At 38.1% G+C, this 21,843-nt stretch overlaps 1 pseudogene; it reads right to left on the bottom strand.

The window, feature by feature from the left end:
- Window positions 1-20,253, bottom strand: part of LOC103086773 (cytokine receptor-like factor 3) — a 39,119-nt pseudogene extending 18,866 nt beyond the window's left edge.
- Between the last annotated feature and the right edge of the window lie 1,590 nt (window positions 20,254-21,843).

Genomic DNA, 21,843 nt, shown 5'->3' with positions numbered 1-21,843 from the left:
CGCGGGCCTAGCCGCTCCACGGCATGTGGGATCTTCCCAGACTGGGGCATGAACCCGTGTCCCCTGCATCAGCAGGAGGACTCTTAACCACTGCGCCACCAGGGAAGCCTTTACATAAAATCTTACAATGATTAGTGGCACTCATCTCTTTTATTTATCTCTTTCTCTATTTTTTTTTAATAAAATGGGCATTTTATTTGGGTAGATTTATTTGGGTACCCATTCCATTTGGGTAGACTATTATATTTTCTTACCATACTTGAGAATGCATCATTATAAGCTGTGTGATATGTACATATGTAGTAATATTAATTTTACACCAAAATAAGTGTTAAACACTTGATATTTCCTATTTAAACTCATATCTCGGGCTTCCCTGGTGGCACAGTGGTTAAGAATCCTCCTGCCAATGCAGGGGACATGGGTTTGAGCCCTGGGCCAGGAAGATCCCACAGGTCGCGGAGCAACTAAGCCTGTATGCCACAACTGCTGAGCCTGTGCTCTAGAGCCTGCAAGCCACAACTACTAAGCCAACATGCCAAAACTACTAAAGCCCAGGCACCTAGAGCCTGTGCTATGCAACAAGAGAAGCCACAACAATGAGAAGCCCGAGCACCACAAGAAAGAATAACCCCGGCTCACTGCAACTAGAGAAAGCCCACGTGCAGCAACGAAGACCCAACACAGCCAAAAAATAATAAATAAATAAATTTTAAAAATAAATAAAGTAAAAAATAACAAATAAAAAAATAAATTCTTATCTCAAAAGTAGTTAGTGAGCATTTTAAAGATCCTAATCAGAAGTTCACATGACAGAGGAGACTCAAGCAGGTACTTCAATATCACCATCTAAATCTGAACTAGCCTCTTGCTATTCAAAGTGTGGTCCAGAGACCAGTATAACAGGCATCACCTATGAGCTTGTTAGAATGTACAATCTCAGGCCCTCAACCCAGACATAATGGATCAGAGTCTGCATTTAAACAAGACTCCCAGTGGATTCTGTGAATATTTAACTTGAGAATCACTGTACTAGGCAGTTTGTTAAAATTAGCATAAGAGATGTAAGAAATGAATTTGCTTTGGTGAAATGAGTAAAGAACAAACACATGGTTTATTGGAAATATTTATACAGGCACCTTTGCCCTTTTGGGAATTAGATATAAGAATCTGGGCAGCCCAGTAGCTTTTGGAGTGGCACCCCAAAATAAATGTAGAACTTATTTGGTCTTGTGTCTCTCCACTTAACAGAAGATTCTGGTACCTGATCTGACTACAATGTTAGCTGAACTTGCTGTCAAAATGTTGTTATATTTACCTTGGAATGAAACTTCCATGAAAGATGCTTGCCACTGTCTGCTAAGACAGAGGATGGGGAGGTCTCATGATTGTTCTGCTTGCTTGATAGTAAATGTTTGTAAGTGCTTATAAGTTTGCCTGTCTGGAACATCTTGCATGATTAGCTTATAATATGCCACCTGCTAGCAAGTCCAGTAATCATTGGTAGTTTGGACATTTACCAGAATGTATCTTACAATGAAAAAAGCCTAAATTGATTTGGGACACTTTACAATAGAGATTTGGAAGCTACACAACCCTATAGTTTCTTTTCATTTTTCTAGTGGTGTTCTTGGTTTACAGATAATCTCATGACTGAGAAGATTTTGTATTCCAAGCAAACCTCCAGTCCAGGTCAGATTAAGACTGCCACTAATAATACTCTGTTCTGAATGCCACTGGTGGGGCAATACATTCATTTCTGCAAATGGAACTTGGCCCTGGATTGCTGTACCTCTTCAATGAATCATATTAATTGCCAACAGATGGCACAAAAAACTGTGAACTTCACAGATATTTCTGCAACATTCTCTTACTTTGTCATTCTCAGGTGAGAAATCAACTGTTTCTTTAGAAATCTTTAACTCCATTCTAAATGAGCATAATAAAGCCTAAACTTTGGCCTTTTCATAATCTTTGAGTCTATTTCTTGAACCTCAAAATGTGTTTTTTTGCTAAATGCCTCACTGTGTCTTGGTCTATCCACAGTGTTCATGGTCACCTGTACAAGGAGCTCTGAATAAAAACTATTAGTACTTTAATGGCAAAGGATCTGGTAGGCAGAGGCATACAATGGTCTGTTTCAAACATATTGAGCAATATGCCATATCGATAATTCAACATGTATTCCTTTTTTATCCCTGCTCCTGCCAGAGAGTTGACAGAAATATTATCTCGGCCACTCTTGAGAAAGCAGATCACTTTTAGGGAGCTGAAAGGTTGGAAGTACAAAGGATCTGGTGAAAACAAGTGGGGTAGTAGTAGCTTTTGGAAAAGTGGATGATAACTCTGTATTTTCCCCAAAATGTGGCATAATGAGACCCTTTTTGCTTCCACAGTTGGAAAGGAAAATGGCTCAATTCTTTGTGTATGGATGTCTGAGGTAGGATCATGCTAAGAACTATGAGCTTCAGAATTAAAATGAGGGGTATCCTTAGCCAAACTTGGTGCTGAGGAAGTCACCACAGGGTTACAGAAATGGACCAGTGAGACATCTCCAAGGGTTGTCTTGTTGCATCAGTTGGACTCTGGAAGTTGAGATTTCAATTGTGTTACCAAGAAGCTTTAAGCTATATGTATTCTGTTAGGATGGTTTAGATATTACTTCATTTCTCAGAGTCTAGTCTTTTCTTTCTTTCTTCTTCTGCCTCAATCAGTCATAGGTAACTGGACTGAGTGTACATCCAACTTAAGAACAATTTTCCTATGAAATGTGAAATTGAAATATGGTCTAGCTTAGTGAATGTTCCTTTTGATCCGACAATGTTCCTGTTGTTGGATGAAGTAGTCTATAGTTGTCAGTTATACCCAGTTGATTGATGGTGTTGAGTTAAACTATGTCTTTACTGATTTTCTACCTACAGGATCTATCACTTTCTTATAAAGAGGTGTTGAATTTCCCAATATGATAATGGGTTCATATTTCTTACTGCAATTCTATTGATTTTTGCCTCATATAATTTATGCTGTGTTGTTAGGTGCATACATGGTAAGGATTGATAGGTCTTGGAGAACTGACCACTCTATCATTATGTGATATTCTACTTTACACCTGACAACTTCCCTTGCTTTGTAATCTTCTCTGTCTGAAATTAATATAGCTACTCTTGCTTCCTTTTGATTCATCTTGGCATGGTGTATTTTTCTCCATCCATTAATTTTATTATTTTTAAAATGCATGCAAGGAAGTTCTTATTTCATTTTATTTTCTTAGCTTCCCCCTGGACCCCTAGCTTTATTGAGATACAATTGACATATAAAATTGTGTAAGTGTAAGGTACACAGTATGATGTGTGAAATCTCAAAAAGATGAATTCATAGAAACAGAGAGTGTATTGGTGGTTGCCAGGGGCTGGGGGGTAGAGGAAATGGGGAGATGTTGGTCAAAAGGTACAAACTTCCACTTATTTTAATCTATATGTGTTTTTATTTTTAAAGTGGGTTTCTTGTAGGCAACATATAGTTGCATCTTATTTTTTGACCCACTCTGACAATTTCTGTCTCTTAATGGGTATATTTAGACTACTGGCACTAAAAGTAATTATTGACATATTTGGATCAATATTCCCAAATATGTTACTGTTTTCTGTTTGTTCCCCTTGTTCTTTGTGTCCATTTTATCTTCCACTATTTTTCTGTCTTTTGTGGTTTTAACTGAGCCTTTTATATGATTCTAGTTTCTCTCCTTTCTTAGCATATCAATTATGCTTCTCTTTTTTAGAAACATCTTTTAGTGGTTGCCCTAGAGTTTGCAATCTATGTTTACAACTAATCCAAGTCCACTTTCTAGTGGTCCTGCCCACTTTCTACTAACACTATGTCACTTTATTGGTAGTACGAGTAACATATATAACAATAATCCTAATTCCTCCCTCTTATCCCTTGTCTCTTTGCTGCCATTTATATATACATATATAAATAATCATACGTGTTTGAGTATGTTGTTACTATTATTCTATTATTATTTTGAACAAACTATTATCAGTTAGATCAATAAAGAATATGAAATTTAATTTTATCTTTACTTATTCTTTCTTTGATGCTCTTCCTTTCTTTATGTAGATCTGAGTTTCTGACCTCTGTAATTTTTTCTCTTTAAAGAACTTCTTTTAACATTTTTTGCAGGGCTGGCCTACAGGCAACAGATTTCATCAATTTTTGTTTGAGAAAATCTTTATTTATCCCTCCCTTTTGAAAGACAATTTCACTTATAGAAATCTAGGTTGGTGTTGTTTTATTCTCTCAACACTTTTAATATTTTCCTCTACTCTTTTCTTGCTGCACGTTCTGAAAAGTTGGATATAATTACTGTCTTTGTTCCCTTATAGGTAAGATGTCTTTTTCCCACTAGCTTCTTTTGGGATTTTTTTCTTTATCTTTGATTTCATGAATTTTGAAAATGATATGCATTGGTATAGTTTCTGTTTTTTGTTTTTTATTTGCCCTACTGATGCCTTCTGATCTGGGAACTGTGGTTTGTTGTCTGATATTAAATTGGGAAAATTCTCATTCATTGTTGCTTCAAATATTTTTTCTGTTCCTTTTGCTATTTCTTTCCTTCTGGTGTTCCCATTACACATAAATTATATCTTTTTGTAGTTTTCCCATGATCCTTGGATATTCTTTTCTGATTTTTCGTCTTTGTTCTCTCTCTCTCTCTTTTTTTTTTTTTTCTGTTTTGAAGGTTTCTATTGATATATCCTCTAGAGGAGATTTTTTTCTCAGTTGTATTTAGTTTAATAACTCTATTAAAGTCATTTTTCACATTACAATGAAGAGCTCTATATTTACATTACACTGTTTTTGACACTAGCGTTTCTTTTTGGTTCTTTTTTAGAATTTCTATCTCTCTACTTGTATTGCCTATCTGTCCCTTTACTTTCTTTTGGTTAGTGTTAGCATGATGCATGATTATCCATTCCTTTTTATAAATCTATATGTACCTTTATATTTAAAGTGGGTTTCTTATAGCCAACAAAGAGTTGGCTCTTGTCTTTTGATCCACTCTGACAGGTTTAGGATAAACTTGGAGAAACCCATTGCTAAAACATATCAAAATTAAACTTCTGAAAACTAAAAGCAAAGAAAATGGTTTGAATGGAGCCAGAGGGAAAAATAATAGGGTCTTACTTACAAGGGAAAACAAATTTGAATGATAAAAGAGATCTCATCAGAAACGATAGAAGCAAGAAGCAAATATCCCATTTTTAAAGTTGCTGAAAGAAAGAAAATTAAACCCAGAATTCTATAGCTAGTGAAAATGTCTTTTAGAAATGAAGGTAATTCAAGATATTCTTAGAGGAAGGAAAACTAAAAGAATCTGTCACGAGCAGACCTACCTTACAAACGTGGTTAAAGGAAGTTCTCTAAACAGAAAGGCAATGATAGAAGGAGGAAATTTGGAAAATCATGAAGAAAGAACACAATAAGCAAAAATATGGATACTTACAATCAGCTTTTCTTTTCCTCTTAAATTTTCTGAAGTATATTTGATGGTTGAAGTAAAATTTCTAATACTGCTTGGGATTCACTCACCTTCCTGAATCTGTAGGTTTATGTTTCTTGCCAAATATATGAAGTTTTCATTCATTATTTCTTTGGATACTTTTTGCCCCTTTCTCCTCCCTGGCACTATAATGACCAGAATATTATATCTTTTGTTAGATACCCAAAGGTCTGTAAGGTTCTGATATTTTTTTCCAATCTATTTTCTCTCTGCTGTTTTCATGAATAATTTCTATTGCTCAACCTTTAAGTTCACTGTTTCTTTTCTCTGTCCATTCCATTTTGCTATTATATCTACTAAGTTTTACTACTGATTATTATATTTTTCAGTTCTAAAATATCTACTTGGTTCTTCTTTCTATCTTCTATTTTTTGTCATTGCTGTTGAGACTTTATTTTTGGTGTTTTCTATTTTTTTTTCACTTGATTCAGGTGTTTGTAATCACTCACTGAAGCATTTTTTGAAGACTGCTTCAAAATCTTTGTCAGATAATTCTAACAACCCTGTAATCTTGGTATTGGCACTCATTGATTGCCTCTTTTCATTTTGTTTGGAGTCCTCCTGGTTCTCAGTATGATAAACCTTTTTTATTGAAACCTGGAACTTTTTGTATTATGGCCAAATCTTATTTAAACCTTCTATTTTAGCTAGATTTATCTCACACTACTTCAGCAGCAAAGGGGAGGGCACAACCTCCTTATGTCAGATGGCTATAGAAACCCAGGTTCTTTAGACTTTGTTAAGAGTTGGATAGGAGTCTTCTTCTTATTGCTTGACAGGGGTGGGTGTTCAGTTCCAACATCCCATGTGGTCTCTATTGGCAATGCAGTGGAGGTAGCCTCATTACTATTGAGTGATTACAAAAGTCTTGTCTCTCCACTGGCCCCTATTGACTCTATCCCAGCAGGGAGGGGGAGAGATCACATCATTAACGTGTGTGTCAGGGAGGTGGAAGTGTAGATTTGACACTTGGTCTTTGCTATGGATAAACACCCGTGATTGTTGAGTCCAGGCTCCTAGAAAGTTCACTACAGTAAAACTGCCTCTAAATAAGAACGTTGAACTCTCCAAATGAGAGGAGACATCTGAAATATTTGAGAACTCAAATTTAGAGGAAAATGAAAGGGGAAATAAACCTTATGATTTTGTTTGGGAAGTTTACCTTTCCTGTCAAGCCTTACTTAACATACTACTTTATTTTGCATTCCCCTGTTTCCTGTATTATAAGCTCTCTGTGCATGTGTGTGCTTCTGCATTTAAGACTAAGCAATTGTATTCTTAGAGAGGAAGTTGTAGCAGCTTCACAGAAACATTTTGATCCTTCTGCAAGAAATTGCTCTTGCAACATATTATCTGCATACTGTTCTCTCCCTGCATTCCACTTCTTTAGGAGACAATTTTATATGGGTGAGTACATCCCTGGGAAATTTCTCTTCTACCAATTTCCCTAGACCAGAAATCTCTGCTGCAGAAAACTCATGGTTTATTGTTCTCAAAATTTTAAAAATGTTATAAGGAGGTTCAGATCTTTACCACACATTGCCAACATGTCTAATTAAAATTTTTTTAATTACCAATTTATTTTCATTCTGCTTGATATTTTAATTAAGTGCATGGATTGATATTTTTAAGGAAAGTACTTATTTGGGACACATATATAGACAGTTTCTGGCCCAAACTTTTCCTTATCTCATGTACAGTTCTCACAGTGTGCAGAATCAAATTCAAGAGGCAGCAAAGGAGATTATACTCTAAGATGTATCAGTGTTTTAAGGGATATGTCAGAATCTACTGATGTTCAGATTCAGGGAGAAAGAAATCTCAATCCAGAAAATAGATCCAAGCATGAAGGATTTGAAAAAGCCACAAAAGCAAGTGTGTGAAAAAATGGTTTATTTTTGATGAGGGAAATATGACAAAGTGTGCAACTGTCCACTTGAGGCAATAATTTTTCTTTCAGATCTGATGAGACTTAATTGTGGTCATTTTTGCAATTCACTTTTTTAGAGGTAGTAATTATCTGAATATTACAGATAATATCCAGTTCTGGCACTATCATCTAGAGGGATTTATCTAGGATTGAGTTTGCAAAAAGCAATGGTAGAGAAATGGAAAACGGCTATATTACTACAGCTTATAAAGACCTGTCAAGGAAAAGTGAAGAGAAATATAGAAAAAGAACTTTACATTCTCATCTTAGAATCCAGCTTTGTCCATTTACAAGTATTTTCTAATAATTATTCTCCTTTATTTCTCCAGGCACTTTTTTCCCCATTTTGTTTCAGAGAGATTGTTTGTTGTGTAGAAGAGAGGGGAAAAGACCCATTACTGAGGTTTTCTCAGCCTTCCCAACTTTTGATTTATACCATGTTTTTCTGGAAACAATTTTCCTCATCAACCTATGGCTTCTGCTAGATTATTAATATATCGTATTAACTATCTTCACTCCCAAACAATTGTGCATATACACTCCTGCCTGAATCACTTCCAAATCATATGATTCCTCCTAGGGTTGTATATGAACAGCCCATACTTAGGACCAAAATGTCGATGAAGAACTTTAATATTCAGGGTCTATATGTGTAAGGAGGAGAAAATGTTCACTTTTTTTCTTTATGCTTGAACTCTAACTATTTTAACAAGAGTAGATCTAGGTGTTGTTATCTTTTCATGGATTTTACTGGATATCTAATAAATTCTTGACTGTGGTTTTAGCTCATTCTTCCACTCTAGAATTTCTATTTCCATTTTACCTTTGATTACTACTTCTATCCCCTTTACCCAGGTTTCGCTACCTTACCACAAGTTACACACAGAATTAATATCCATTTTCTATCTATCATGTTTATTATCTATCTCACCATTTTCATAGTTTCTACTTTATTTCTTGGAGAGTTCCATAAATTTTTCATTCACATGTTAAGATGAGAGGGCATGGAGGTGGAGGGCACACTCTGATGCATAACCCCAGCCAAGTTCCTTGTGTAGTAGACATATGTGGTCAAACCCAGAGAGCTTCTCTGACACAAATATGATGAATTTCTTTCTGTGCATTAGAAAGCAGGTGGTAATTCTTATTTCTCTAAAGGAATTGCATGAAAAACTGTAAGTCTCAAACTGCTGTGTTCTCATATCTTTTCCTGTCTCTTCAGCTTTCTATGACACCTTGATACTCAAGGGTGCAAGGGTCACTCTCCTTTTGGGATGTACAGTGGAAAAGGTTGGAGGAAGGTAGTATCAGGCCCTGGATGTCTCAAAACACAAGCATTTCTGTCTTTGAAATGATCTATCTTTTTTCTGTGTGACTCAACTGTTCTGTTTCAGAGGTCAAAGCTGATATATTCCAACACAACCCTGTCTGGTGTTATAGTTAATAGAAATACCTGGATCTCTTTATTTTTCTTCATAAGATTTCTTTCTATCTGTAATATTACATTATCATTTGCTTGTTTGCCTGCTGTCTCTCTTTCTCTACCGCAATAAGCTCCTTGTGAGCAAAGAATTTGATTACTTTGTTCACTGTTGAATTCTTAGTTCCTGACATAGAGTAGGTGCTCAGTAGACACTTAAGAGGACATAACTGTAAATGGTTATGTGGTAGGAAATAGTAGTAATGAAGGACATAACCATACTTTGGAGAAGATAAAGGAGATTATCAAGCTCTTCACTGCTTGACTCTGTGGTCCCCATATGTAGGTATCCAAAACTGAAGTTGATTGGTTTAGGAAAGGAAGGTGGATGGTTTATTTTGGAACATACTGGGTTTCAGGTGTCCCAAAGACATTTCCATAGAGATGTCAACTGGAAATTTAGATTGAAAATCTAAAGCTAAAGAGACAGTTTTGTGTTGAAAGAGAGACTGAGGACTCAATGGTAACCATGTGTTATTTGGTGCGTGAAAAGCACTAGGCAGATTTTGTAGTATGAAATGACCAGTGGGCTGGATATTGAACCTTGGGCACACTAATGTGGAACTTAGAGAAAATATTTTTACTTAATTATGGCCTTCTGAGTAAGTCAAAAGATAAATATTGGACGTTAAAGAATGATTGAATAGAGACCTCAAGAGAGAATTTATCTCCAAGAACTATGTTTTTGCTCTTCTAGGAGGATAAAATCCCAGAGCCATTTGTTTATAATTCAAAAGGTTGTAAAACAATGGGGAGCAGAGTTTTATCAGTCTTTCTGGAGGGGAGAGTGGTAGCTATATGGCAATTCCTGTATAAACTCCCAGATTCATAATTTCAGAATTCTTCTTCTGTAATGCCAAATAAAAAATCATTGGTGCATGCAGGGTTACATCTGGTTCCTATTGTATCACCTTGAAGAGAGATAATGGGGCATGGGGAAACAACACATTTGCTGCTGCAAAGTAACCATACTATGCCTTTGATCCCAAAACTTAATGTTTTATTTCAGGACAAAATAAATAAATGTAGATATGAAAAACATTAATACTGATAGGCCAATATGAGAGAAAAAGACTCCATGCAGGTGATTGAGAACTGGGAGAGGGTGATATCTTAGAAGATAACTGAGTTTTCAAGTATTTGAACAGCTCCCACGTAGAAGATAGATTTAATATAATTTTTTTTTTTTTTTTTTTTTTTTGTGGTACGTGGGCCTCTCACTGTTGTGGCCTCTCCCATTGCAGAGCACAGGCTCCCGACGCACAGGTTCAGTGGCCATGGCTCACGGGCCCAGCCGCTCTGCGGAATGTGGGATCTTCCTGGACCGGGGCATGAACCAATGTCCCCTGCATCGGCAGGTGGACACTCAACCACTGCGCCACCAGGAAAGCCCTAATATAATCTTAATCTAGATTACAGAGGGTTGTATAAATGTTAATTGTTTCACATTACTGGGAAGCAAGCTTTGGTGCAAAAGGGAAAGCACCTTTATCAATTTTCAGTAATGTACCACTGTCTCTTAGAAGTAGTGAAGTAACATGGTATAATGAAAATACTGGACCAAGACAGTATAGGACAATTCCTGGGATTTTTTTTTCAACACTCATTGTCATATTGTTTTGGGCAATCATTATCATCTTTGAATCTCTGTTTTCTCATCCTTAATCTATCTAGCTAAAAGAACTGTCCTGAAGGTCAATCATGTACATAAATTTGAAAAATTTTAAGTGCCAAATGAATCTGAGATAAATGCTCCTGAATGAAAGTATTAAAAGAGACACTAGGGAATTCCCTGGTGGTCCAGTGTTTAGGACTCTATGCTCTCACTGCCAAGAGCCTGGTTCAATCCCTGGTCGGGGAACTAAGATCCCACAAGCCACAGGGTGCAGCAAAAAAAGAGAGACTAGGTGGCTTCTTGGATGCCTGGCATTCTGATAACTCTGACCCTAGATATCTGAGTGAAACCTCATGGGGGAACCCCAGTAAGAAACACCCTACTGAGTCTAGTCAACCTACAGAACCATGAGAGACAATAATAAATTGTTTTAACTTGAAGGGGTAGTGCTATATAGCAATAGATAATATAACAATGCATTTCCTATGTGAACTGAGAATATACAAGAAACTGAACCACCTTAAGATTCTCAAGGCTAATCATCCTCATATGTTTTGCTAAAAGTAAATCTTTTGTTCTTATCACAAAGTTAATTATAACTTGTACATTTTTATGTGCTAGAGTGCTCATTTTCTTCAAGCTTCCAACCCAGTTCTCTGTGGAAAACCTTCACTGGGACTCCAGCTACCCAAGAGGACATAACTTAATGTTTTTTCCAAAGCTATTTATGTTACCAGGGAAGTGTTGTAAATATATTACATAGAGAGAACACATGGGTTTCCCTTATTTTCTTTATTTAAGAAAATAGAATACATAAATAAAAAGAAATACATTTACCCATCTTTTGAGATGTGCCATAAGAACCTAAGAATTGCATGAGAATATGGTCTTGTTTTTGAGGAAATGATCTATTTTGGGCACACTTTTCCTAAAATTGAATGCTGATGTTATTTCACCAGAGGACATAGCCATTTCTCAGCAAGGAGGCAATATGTGATAATGATAGACATATATTAAAACAGCCTTAACCTGTCAAAATGCTCTCAAATATGTTAATACAATTACAGAGTATTAAAGTAAGAATTAGACAGTAAGTCCAATTCCTTTGTTTTCCAAATAAGGACAATGGAAGCTACGAGGTAAAAGTGATTTGTTCATGGACATTTGGCTAATTGGTGGCAAAACCTAGATTATTTTGTCCCTGTCCACTTATCATTATATCATTCCTGTCTTGGGAAACTCTTATGTGGTAAATTCAGCAGCCCTGGTTTGTCTAGTTTTACAATGAATGAATTAAGGCTTAAATAATTTAATTAAGGTCAAAAATATAATTTATAACCTCAAACACTGTTAAGAGCCTTTATCTCCTCAGAAATTCCACTCTTAGGCCTATGTTCAAAATAAATGAAGCTATACATCCACATAAAAATTTGCACATAAATGTTGATGACATTATTCATAATAGCCAAAAAGTGGAAACAACTAAAATGCCCACCAACTGTTGAACAAATAAACAAACTGTGCTCTTTCCATACAGTAGAATACAATTCAGCAATAAAAAGTAATGGAGTAATGTTAGATATTAATCCCCTCTCGGTCATATCATTTGAAAATGTTTTCTCCCAATCAATAGATTGTCTTTTCATTTTGTCAGTGGTTTCCTTTGCTGTCAGAAAACTTTTAAATTTAATTAGGTCCTCTTTGTTTATTTTTGCTTTTATTTCCTTTTTTTAAGAGACACAGCTAAAAAATTATTGCTACAAATTTTGTCAGAGTCTTCTGCTTATGTTTTCCTCTAGGAGTTTTATAGTATCCAGGCTTACATTTAGGTCTTTAATCCATTTTAAATTTATTTAACAGCTCATACAACTCAACATCAAAAAAAAAAAAACTAACAACCTGATTAAAAAATGGGCAGAAGAACTGAAAGACATTTTTCCAAAGAGGAAGTACAGATATCCACCAGGCACATGAAAAGATGCTCAACATCATTAATCATTAGGGAAAGGCAAATCAAAACCACAAATGGATATCACCTCACAACTGTCAGAATGACTGTCACCAAAAAAATCACAAATAACAAATGTTGGAGAGGAAGTGTAGAAAAGGGAACCCTCGTACACTGTTGGTGGGAATATAAATTGGTGCAGCCACTGTGGAAAACTGTATGGAGGTTTCTCAAAAAACTGAAAATAGAACTACCATATGACCCAGCAATTCCAGTCCTGGGTACATATCTGAAAAAAACAAAAACATTAATTCAAAAAGATACATGCACACCAATGTTCATAGCAACATTATTTACAATTGCCAAGATGTGGAAGAACCTAAGTGGACACCAACCAGATGAATGGATAAAGAAGATGTGGTAAATATATACACTGAAATACTACTCAGCCATAAAAATGAATGAAATTTTGCCATTTGAAGCAACATGGATGGACTCGGAGGGCATTATGTTAAGTGAAATAAGTCAGAAAGAGAAAGACAAATACTGTATGATATGTGGAATCTAAAACGTACAACAAACTAGAAAATATTAAAAAGAAAAGGAGCAGGCTCACAGGTATAGAACACAAATTAGTGGTTACCAGTGGGGAGAGGGAATGGGGAGGGGAAATATAGGGGTAGAGGATTAGGGGTACATACTATTAGGTATAAAATAAACTACAAGGATATATTGTCCAACACGAGGAATATAGACAATATTTTATAATAACTATAAATGGAATATAACCTTTAAAAAATGTAATGGAGTAGTGATATATTCTACCCTATGGATAAATTTAAAAAATACTATGTTAAGTGTAGGAAGCCAGACACAAAAGATCACATAGTGTGTGATTCCCTTTATATGGAATATCCAAAATAGGTAAATCCATAGAGTAAGAGAGTAGGTTAGTGGTTGCCTAGGGCTGGGGGTGGGGGTGGTGAATGACTGCAAATGGGCATGAGGTTTCTTTTGGGGGTGATAGAAATGACTTAAAATAAAATTGTGGTGATAGTCATACAACTCTTTAAATATACTAGTAATCATATAAACATAAATCTACCAATACCTTGAGATGGGTAACTTTTATGGGATGTGAGTTATACCTCAGTCAAGGGCTGGGGGTGGGGGTGGGTGGTGGGAGCATAGGAATGACTAATAAAGGGTTTGAGGGTGTTTTTGGAGGGATGAAAATATTATAAGATTGTGGTGATGACTGCAGAACTGTGTGAATTATACCTTTGAATTATACTCTTTAAATGAGTCAATTTTATAGCACATAAATTGCATTTCAATAAAGCCACTACAAAAAAGGAAAAGAGGAAGACAACTCTTCATCATGACCTAGGAGGCCAGGATTTGATTTAAAAATGGCACATTGTATAACACTGAAATATGCCAGCTAAGTAACTCAATTAAAGTGAGATGCAAATGAGTTAAGGGTTGTGATTTATTCCTGATGTGAGTCAGATTTACCTAGACCAGTATTTTCTAAAGTGTGGTAAGCGTTCTCTTGATGGCATGATGATTTTAAGGAATACTCAGATTTTAATAAACATGAAATTAAATAGTTGATGCTGGTAGTCTATTTGTGGAGATGATATAAAGTTTCTCTTGAGATATATCAATTTTAGTTAAAAATAAATTAATGTACAGAAACAAAAATGTACAAATAATGGTACAATTGGTATGAGAATATGATAAAAATCATGAAGATGGTTCAGGAACAATTGACTTTTGGGAAACTCTAGTCCAGAGAAAACTTCTTTCCCAACACTCAGATTATTCACTAAATTTGTCCAACAATAGCTATCTTTGGGTTACCTAAAGGAGGAATTGGATGAGTGTAGATAGCTCGAGGTCTCCCTGTTCTCAGATCAGGAGGGACATGGCTTAAAATGGCAAATCAAAAGTGGCTCACTTGTGTGCAAAAGACCTTGCCTCATATTTGATTCAGTAATATAGTGAAAAGAATAAGGGCTATTGAGCTAAAAGATTTTGGATTTGAATATTTGCTGTGTGACTAGAAAAACCTTGGGCCAAACACAGTATATCTGAGTCTTATTTATGAAATGGAAATATCAAGACTTATTTTAACAGTGTGGTTGTGAGGATTAACTAAAACAATGTGAGTGGCATATATTACCTTAGATAGAGTAGATGATTAAAGGCTAGCTTCCTTTCTTTCGTTGTACAATCACAATCCATGGAGTAGAGTGGCAAGTTAATTGGCTGTGACATTCAGTCAAGAAGATACATGTTAAGGCTCTTGTAGGGTTGAAGGGTGAGACCGTCCGGCCTTTCCAAGTCAAGTGCAGTTATTAGTCAGTCACAGTCCAAGGGCAATTAACATATTCCCTGGACAAAATTCATTTTCTTTCAAAAGACTTCTCTGTCTTACTCGACCATTCTGATTATTATTCTAGACCCTTTGATTGTTATGCAGAATTTTTGGTTTTTGCTGTGTCTGGTGATTGCATCTTCTCTGCACAAAGACTGGGAGATCATCCAGGGAATTATTCTGGTGTCCCAGATACTTCCTACTAGAGGAAACTGATACTAAGAAGCCTGGTAGTTTGGTACATTTATAGATGAAGCAGAAATGACTTCCCCTTAGGTACCACTGGACTGATGATGAGATACATAATTGGATCTTTATTCAGTATGCAGTGTGAGGTGGTAAACAGAGCATGGACTTTGAAATTTTACTTGCATGTACCTGCTAGCTCTAAGTTTTATTAACTTTATGACCAATTTAGTCATTTTCCTCTCTTAGTTTTGGAGTTCCATTTGATTAAAAAAAGAAGATGAAGAAAGAAAGAGAGGGAGGGAGGAAGGAAAGAAAGAAGAAAAGAGGGGAACAAAGAGGGGCATTGAGGGAAAAGGAAGCAAGGAATGAATGAAGGAAGAAAATTAGTATCTTTTCCACCAAAATGTTTTGAGAATAAAACAAAATGAGGTAATTTGGGAGATAGGGTAGGCATTTAGTAAATATTTTTGCTTTCTCTTTTCCTTCTCCCTTTTGGACTTAATTTTGGAGTTTATACATACTACTGTATATAAAATAGATAACTAATAAGAACTTACTGTATAGCACAGGGAACTCTACTCAATACTCTGTAATGACTTACATGGGAAAAGAATCTAAAAAAGAGTGGATATATGTATATGTATAACTGATTCACTTTGCTGTACACCTGAAACTAACACAATATTGTTAATCAACTATACTCCAATAAAAATTAATCAAAAATAATTAAAAAAGAGAAAAAGCATTTGTTAAATAAGTAATCTATATAAATATTCTGTGTGATTATAAAAGCCATAAGGGTATAATTCTTGTCTTCAAGGACAACTATAACTTAGATAAGGTAAAACAAATTTAAGATAAATTGGATTGTGAAGCAATGGTCAGGAACTGTACATAAAAGCTAATGAAAATCCTTACAAATATCACCGGGAAACTTCCACTGAGAGAAGCTCTTTTTTTTCTATATCATCTCGTTACAGTGACATTTCAGTGAATATGTTTTTGACATGATGAATGAGTGGTTTCATCCTCAGGCAGTGACTACTGTTTCAATAGCAAATTTGTCATACTTACAGAAACACCAAGACTGGGGCTACATTATTCTTGTCATTTTATAGATGAAGGAGCTGAGGCTTACTGAAATAAAGTAACGCGTCAAATCATGTAACTAGGGGGAGAGGCCTCGGCCTCTGTTCTTTTAACCTCGGAGACTTTATTCCTTGTCACTGTGCACTATGGCCTTGAAGAAAGAGGCAAGCAGGTGGTTCGTTGTCTATTCAGGTACTCCACAGATGCAGAGTACATCAAGTTGATTGTGGAGATTTAATCCGCTGCTCCTGAGGCTGCTGGGAGAGATTCCCCTTTCTCTTCCTTGTTCGCACAGCTCCTGGGGTTCAGCTTTGGATTTGGCCCCGCCTCTGCACGTTTGTCACCCGCCCTCTGGCATCTGTTCTTCACCCAGACAGGAGGGGGTTAAAGGAGCGGCTGATTAGGGGGCTCTGGCTCACTCAGGCTGGGGGGGGGGGTCGGGGTCAGGGGGAGCGAGCCTGTGGCGGCAGAGGCCGGCGTGACGTTGCGAAAGCGCGCTGTGTGTTCTGCAGAAGTTGTCTCTGGATCACGGCACCCTGGCAGCGGTGGGCTGCACAGGCTCCCGGGAGGGGGGCGGTGTGTATAGTGACCTGCGCTTGCACACAGGCTTCTTGGTGGCGGCAGCAGTAGCATTAGCGTCTCATGCCCATCTATGGAGTCCGCGCTGATAGCCGCGGCTCACGTTTGTCTCTGAAGCTCGTTTAGGCGGTGCTCTGAATCCCCTCTCCTCGTGCACCTTGAAACAATGGTCTCTTGTCAATTAAGTAGCTCCAGACTTTTTCCCAGACTCCTTCCCAGCTAACCGTGGCGCACTAGCCCCCTTCGGGCTGTGTTCACGCAGCCAACCCCAGTCCTCTCCCTGGGATCTGACCTCCGAAGCCAGAGCCTCAGCTCCCAGACCCCGCCCGCCCCGGTGGGTGAGCAGACAAGCCTCTCGGGCTGGTGAGTGCTGGTCGGCACCGATCCTCCGTGCAGGAATCTCTTCGCTTTGACCTCCGCACCCCTGTTGCTGTGCTCTCCTCCGCGGCTCCGAAGCTCCCCCGCTCCCGCCTACCCCCGCCATCTCCACCAGTGAGGGGCTTCCTAGTGTGTGGAAACCTTTCCTCCTTCACAGCTCCCTTCCAGAGGTGCAGGTCCCATCCTTATTCTTTTGTCTCTGTTTTTTCTTTTTTCTTTTGCCCTACTCAGGTACGTGGGGAGTTTCTTGACTTTTGGGAGGTCTGAGGTCTTCTGCCAGCATTCAGTAGGTGTTTGTAGGAGTTGTTCCACGTATAGATGTATTTCTGATGTATTTGTGGGGAGGAAGGTGATCTCCACGTCTTACTCCTCCACCATCTTGAAGGTCCTCAAGCAGGTGATTTGGAGAGAGCCTGTGTAAAGGGCATTCTGTTGGCTTCCAGAACAGACAAGATTCTGGAGGGACAGACATGAGACAACTTGACACATTTGGAGCAGAGGGATGGACTTATTACTGATGGCTACTAGAGCACTTTGGGAATGTCACTGACTCTGGGTTTAAAAGAGCAAAGCACACATTAGCCTGGGTGCTTGGTTCTGAAATAATGAAGTTTCCTTTGTTTCATAGGTTAGGCAGAATAAAAATGAATTTGCCATCAGTTTTCTTTCTCCTTTTCTCAGTAAAGCTCTGCAATCACAGCAGTCTTAGGTGAATATTTCTGCCCAGGTGCACACGGAGACCAACCCTTTCCGTTTGCTTGTGGAAAAAGCCATCACAATGTGAGGTAAGGAAAATGCTAGTAGACTTTACCTTTTGAATAGTGAAGGGAATGATCTCAGTGTATATGAAACCACCCATTCCTTCCTTAGTGAAATTTTCAGCATAATGCAGAGAGTGCTTTTTACTGCTTTTTAAACCTTTTTGAGGTGGAGACAGTTTACAAAACTATTGTGGTAGAATAGCACATAGAGAAGGGTGGTGTGTAGGGAATGTGTGGTGAGTGTTAAGAGCATGAGGGGTCCTTTCTTTAATTGAAAGCTGGCTTAAACAAGATGATACATTGGGCAAAGTTTGTCTTTGGGACACCTCCTTTTCTCTCCTTTTTGTGAGCCTCTCTGTCCTACCTCCTGGAATCCTATTCCTTCATGAAACTGTCCCAGTGGCTTACTCCCTTGGCTTTAATCCATACATCAAACACTGTCCTCGGACTCCAATACCCAGAGCTAGAGATTCAGTTTTGTAGGCACAAGAGTAGTAAAATATGTCCATTTCTCTAACCTCAAGTGGAGTGAGTCTATCTCAGGCTTTGCCACTTAAAGCAGTGTCAAGGAACCCACAACACAAGCACTACCTGGGAATTTGTTAAAAATGCAGAAGTTTGGGTTCCATCTTAGACTGACTGAATAAGAATCTGAATTTTACAAGATTCTCAGGTGATAAAGGATAGAAAAACTCTGCTCTGGAGACTGCTTCCTTCCATGGAAGTGAAGATCTAGGTCAAAATGTTCTGTATATCATGTCTCAGCACAATATCCCAATTCCATATGATCTTAACATGTGATAGAGTCTGAGGTTGATTTGCTCAGGTTCTTTTGAAAATCTACGGGTTAAATTAAGTTAAACAGGCAACGATAATGATGAAAATACTAACACTGCTGTAACAAGAAAGAAGGGGACAGCCTTTAAAAGAATGACATACCAGCTGAGGATACAACAAAGACTGGTTAGAACTGGTTAGGTCCAAGACGGTGGGAAATTCAACTTCCAGTGAACCTTGAGCCTCATTATACACTCATTGTAATACATTAGCTAAATGACACACCCACTAGTGCCATGACAGTTCTGAGACTTACCATAAAAGGCCAAAAAGTGGTCAATGGCCCGGATCCTGGAAATCCCCATCCCTTCTCCAAAATAGTTGAAATAATCCTCCCACTTATTAGCCTATGAAATTACCCAGCCCATAGAAACTAACCACCCCATATTTTGGGGCCTCTCACCTCCTGAGATGGCCCACACTCTGTGGAGTGTGTTTCTCCCAAGGCCATTCCTGCCTTTTGAGACTGACCACATTCTGTCTATGGAATGTATAGCTCTAAATAAATCCACTTCTTACCTATTGCTTTGTCTCGCACTGAATTCTTTCTGAGCTGAGACATAAAGAACATGAACTTCAGTAGGTCCTGAGACCAGGTGTGTGATCTCAATTAAAAGACAGTGGATTCAAGTCCCAATCTGGGTTTTGGCTGGGTTCAAGTCCCATCTGAATTGTGCAGCTTTACTGCTACTACTGTAACTGGCTGCCATGTTTGACTACTCATTATGCCAAGATATATTTCAGAAATTATCTCATTTATTTTTCACCATGATTCTTAGAGGAAAGTACAGTAAATTTCTCTAATTCATGCGTGGAGAAACTAAGCTTCAAGAAATTAAGGCCACACAGCTAGTGAAGCAGAGATTAGGTTGAAACCCAGGTGGTCTGGCTCCAGAATCTTAAATCATTTTTTGACCCTTCCAGAAGTTCTAAGAACCTTTAGAATTCTGATCTGATTTACAAATCTACAAACCAGAAAGATAATAATTAAGGTTTCCCAAGTGAATCTGACCCAGAACCCTTTTTGAAGAGATGGAACAACTCTCTAAACTAGACACCACAGCACATCTGCGAGCTGTCTCCTTCCTCATAGCTTCACAGGTGATGATGGACATAGGTGACACAGTGAGGCAGATCTTTGGGCACTTTATGTGTAACTTTGGGACACCACCAGACCTAAAATTCTCTGGCAGGAGCTCTTGCTATTAAAATAATTCATTTTGTTTAAGCACTGAAAAACGTTTTCTTTTTAGCCTTGATTTCCAACCCTTTGTCCGGTCTCCAATAAACAGCAGACCTGGAGTCTCTTTCTGAGCATAGTGATGAACCAAAGTCGTTTTTTTCAAGCTCAAATTTTATTTCAAGTCTCATTCTTGAAGCTTAAAAATTGGTATGATGCTTTCTTACCTGGGCTGGATAGTCTCTGTTTGCTTCTCTTGGGCTGGATAGTCTCCTGGACTGGATAGTCTCTGTTTGCTTCTCCAGATTCAGACACCCCCATGCTCCTTGTTCTGGACCCCCATAGCCAGCCACTATGGATAGCATTAATAGGCTGCTCTTGCCCTCTGGCTTATGGGTGGATTTGGCCAATGGGCAATGATATGTTAGAGCGCAGATGGATGGAGAGATCAGGTTACTTATTCACTTAGCTCTTTGCCTGCAGGGCTACAATTTCAGTGCATCCCTCTACCAGATGTCACAGTTCCAGCTGGGCAGTTCTTCCTTATAGTGACAGATTATCCTAGACTCCCTCAGGTCTAGGGATGGGAATAGATCCCTGGTCTTAGGGTGATTCATGTCCCTTGTTCATGTCCTTCATTATTCCCACATATCTGTAAATAGTCCTTTATGAAACTGCCCAGCTTCACCATTTGATCATGCCATTTGTTTCCTGCCTGTCTTGAACGACATATAAATCAAAATATAATCAAGTAAATTTAAATTAAAATGCCATTTATTTTCTTGTTACATTGCTTTACTTCTTTCTCACATATTCCCCTATTTCCTGACTCTTCAGATAAAATCAGTGTTTCCAGAAATGTGTCCTGTTTCTCCACCGACTTCATTCAGATATTTCCAAGTGAAACTGTACAACTCAGATTGGGGCTTGAAACCACGGGCCAGGACTCAAACCTAACCAGAACCCAGATTGGGACTTGAATCCACTGTCTTTTAATTGAGATCACACACCTGGTCTCAGGACCTACTGAAGTTCAGGTTCTTTATGTCTCAGCACAGAAAGAATTCAGTGTAAGACAAAGCAATAGGTAAGAAGTGGATTTATTTAGAAATATACATTCCATAGACAGAATACATTTTGTTCAAAAGGCAAGAACAGCCCTGAGAGAAACAGTCCACAGACAGAGTGTGGACCATCTCAGAAGGTGAGAGGCCCCAGAATATGGGGTGGTTAGTCTTTATGGGCTGCATAATTTCATAGGCTAACAAGTGGGAAGATTATTCCAACTCTTCTGGAAAAGGGACAGGGATTTCTAGAATTTGGGGCACCACTCACTTTTTGGCCTTTTTTGGTTGGCCTTGGAACTGTCATGGTGCTGGTGGGTGTTTCATTTAACATGCTAATGTATTACAGTGAGTGTATAATGAGGCTCAAGGTCCACTGGAAATCGAATCTTCTGACAAGATGGACCTAGTTGGTTCTAACCAGTTTTTGTTGTGTCCTCAAACCGCTGTGTCATTATTCTAAAGGTTGTGCCCTGCCCCCTTCTCTCCTGTTTCTCAAGGGTATTATGAGTACTCCAGATGGAAGATGCTGTGAAACTAATATGAATGTTCACACCTGAGAGAAATGAACAGAGCAAAAAGCAAAGCCCTGAGGTGCTAATTTCTTCTAATCAGAGAAACAGAGGATAAGGATGTGGGCCACAGTGTCAGAGGAAATCCCTTGTGAATCATTTCATTAGGTGTCCCAGGGGGTTAGAGACAGGGTGGAGATGATGGGTCTTGGGGCAAGGGGGCCTGCCATCAAGAAGACTTCCATGGAGAAACAAAATAAAAGAAAACAAAATTCCTTCCCTGGAAGCTGCCTATGGCCTCAAGCAGGAGTGAGAAGGTGGGAATGGAAGGTATA

Source organism: Lipotes vexillifer, unplaced genomic scaffold, assembly GCF_000442215.2.
Source record: "Lipotes vexillifer unplaced genomic scaffold, Lipotes_vexillifer_v1.1 scaffold377, whole genome shotgun sequence".
In the NCBI taxonomy this organism is placed as follows: domain Eukaryota; kingdom Metazoa; phylum Chordata; class Mammalia; order Artiodactyla; family Lipotidae; genus Lipotes; species Lipotes vexillifer.
The sequence above is the reverse complement of the archived record's forward strand: the minus strand, read 5'-3'. Positions and strand labels throughout refer to the sequence as shown.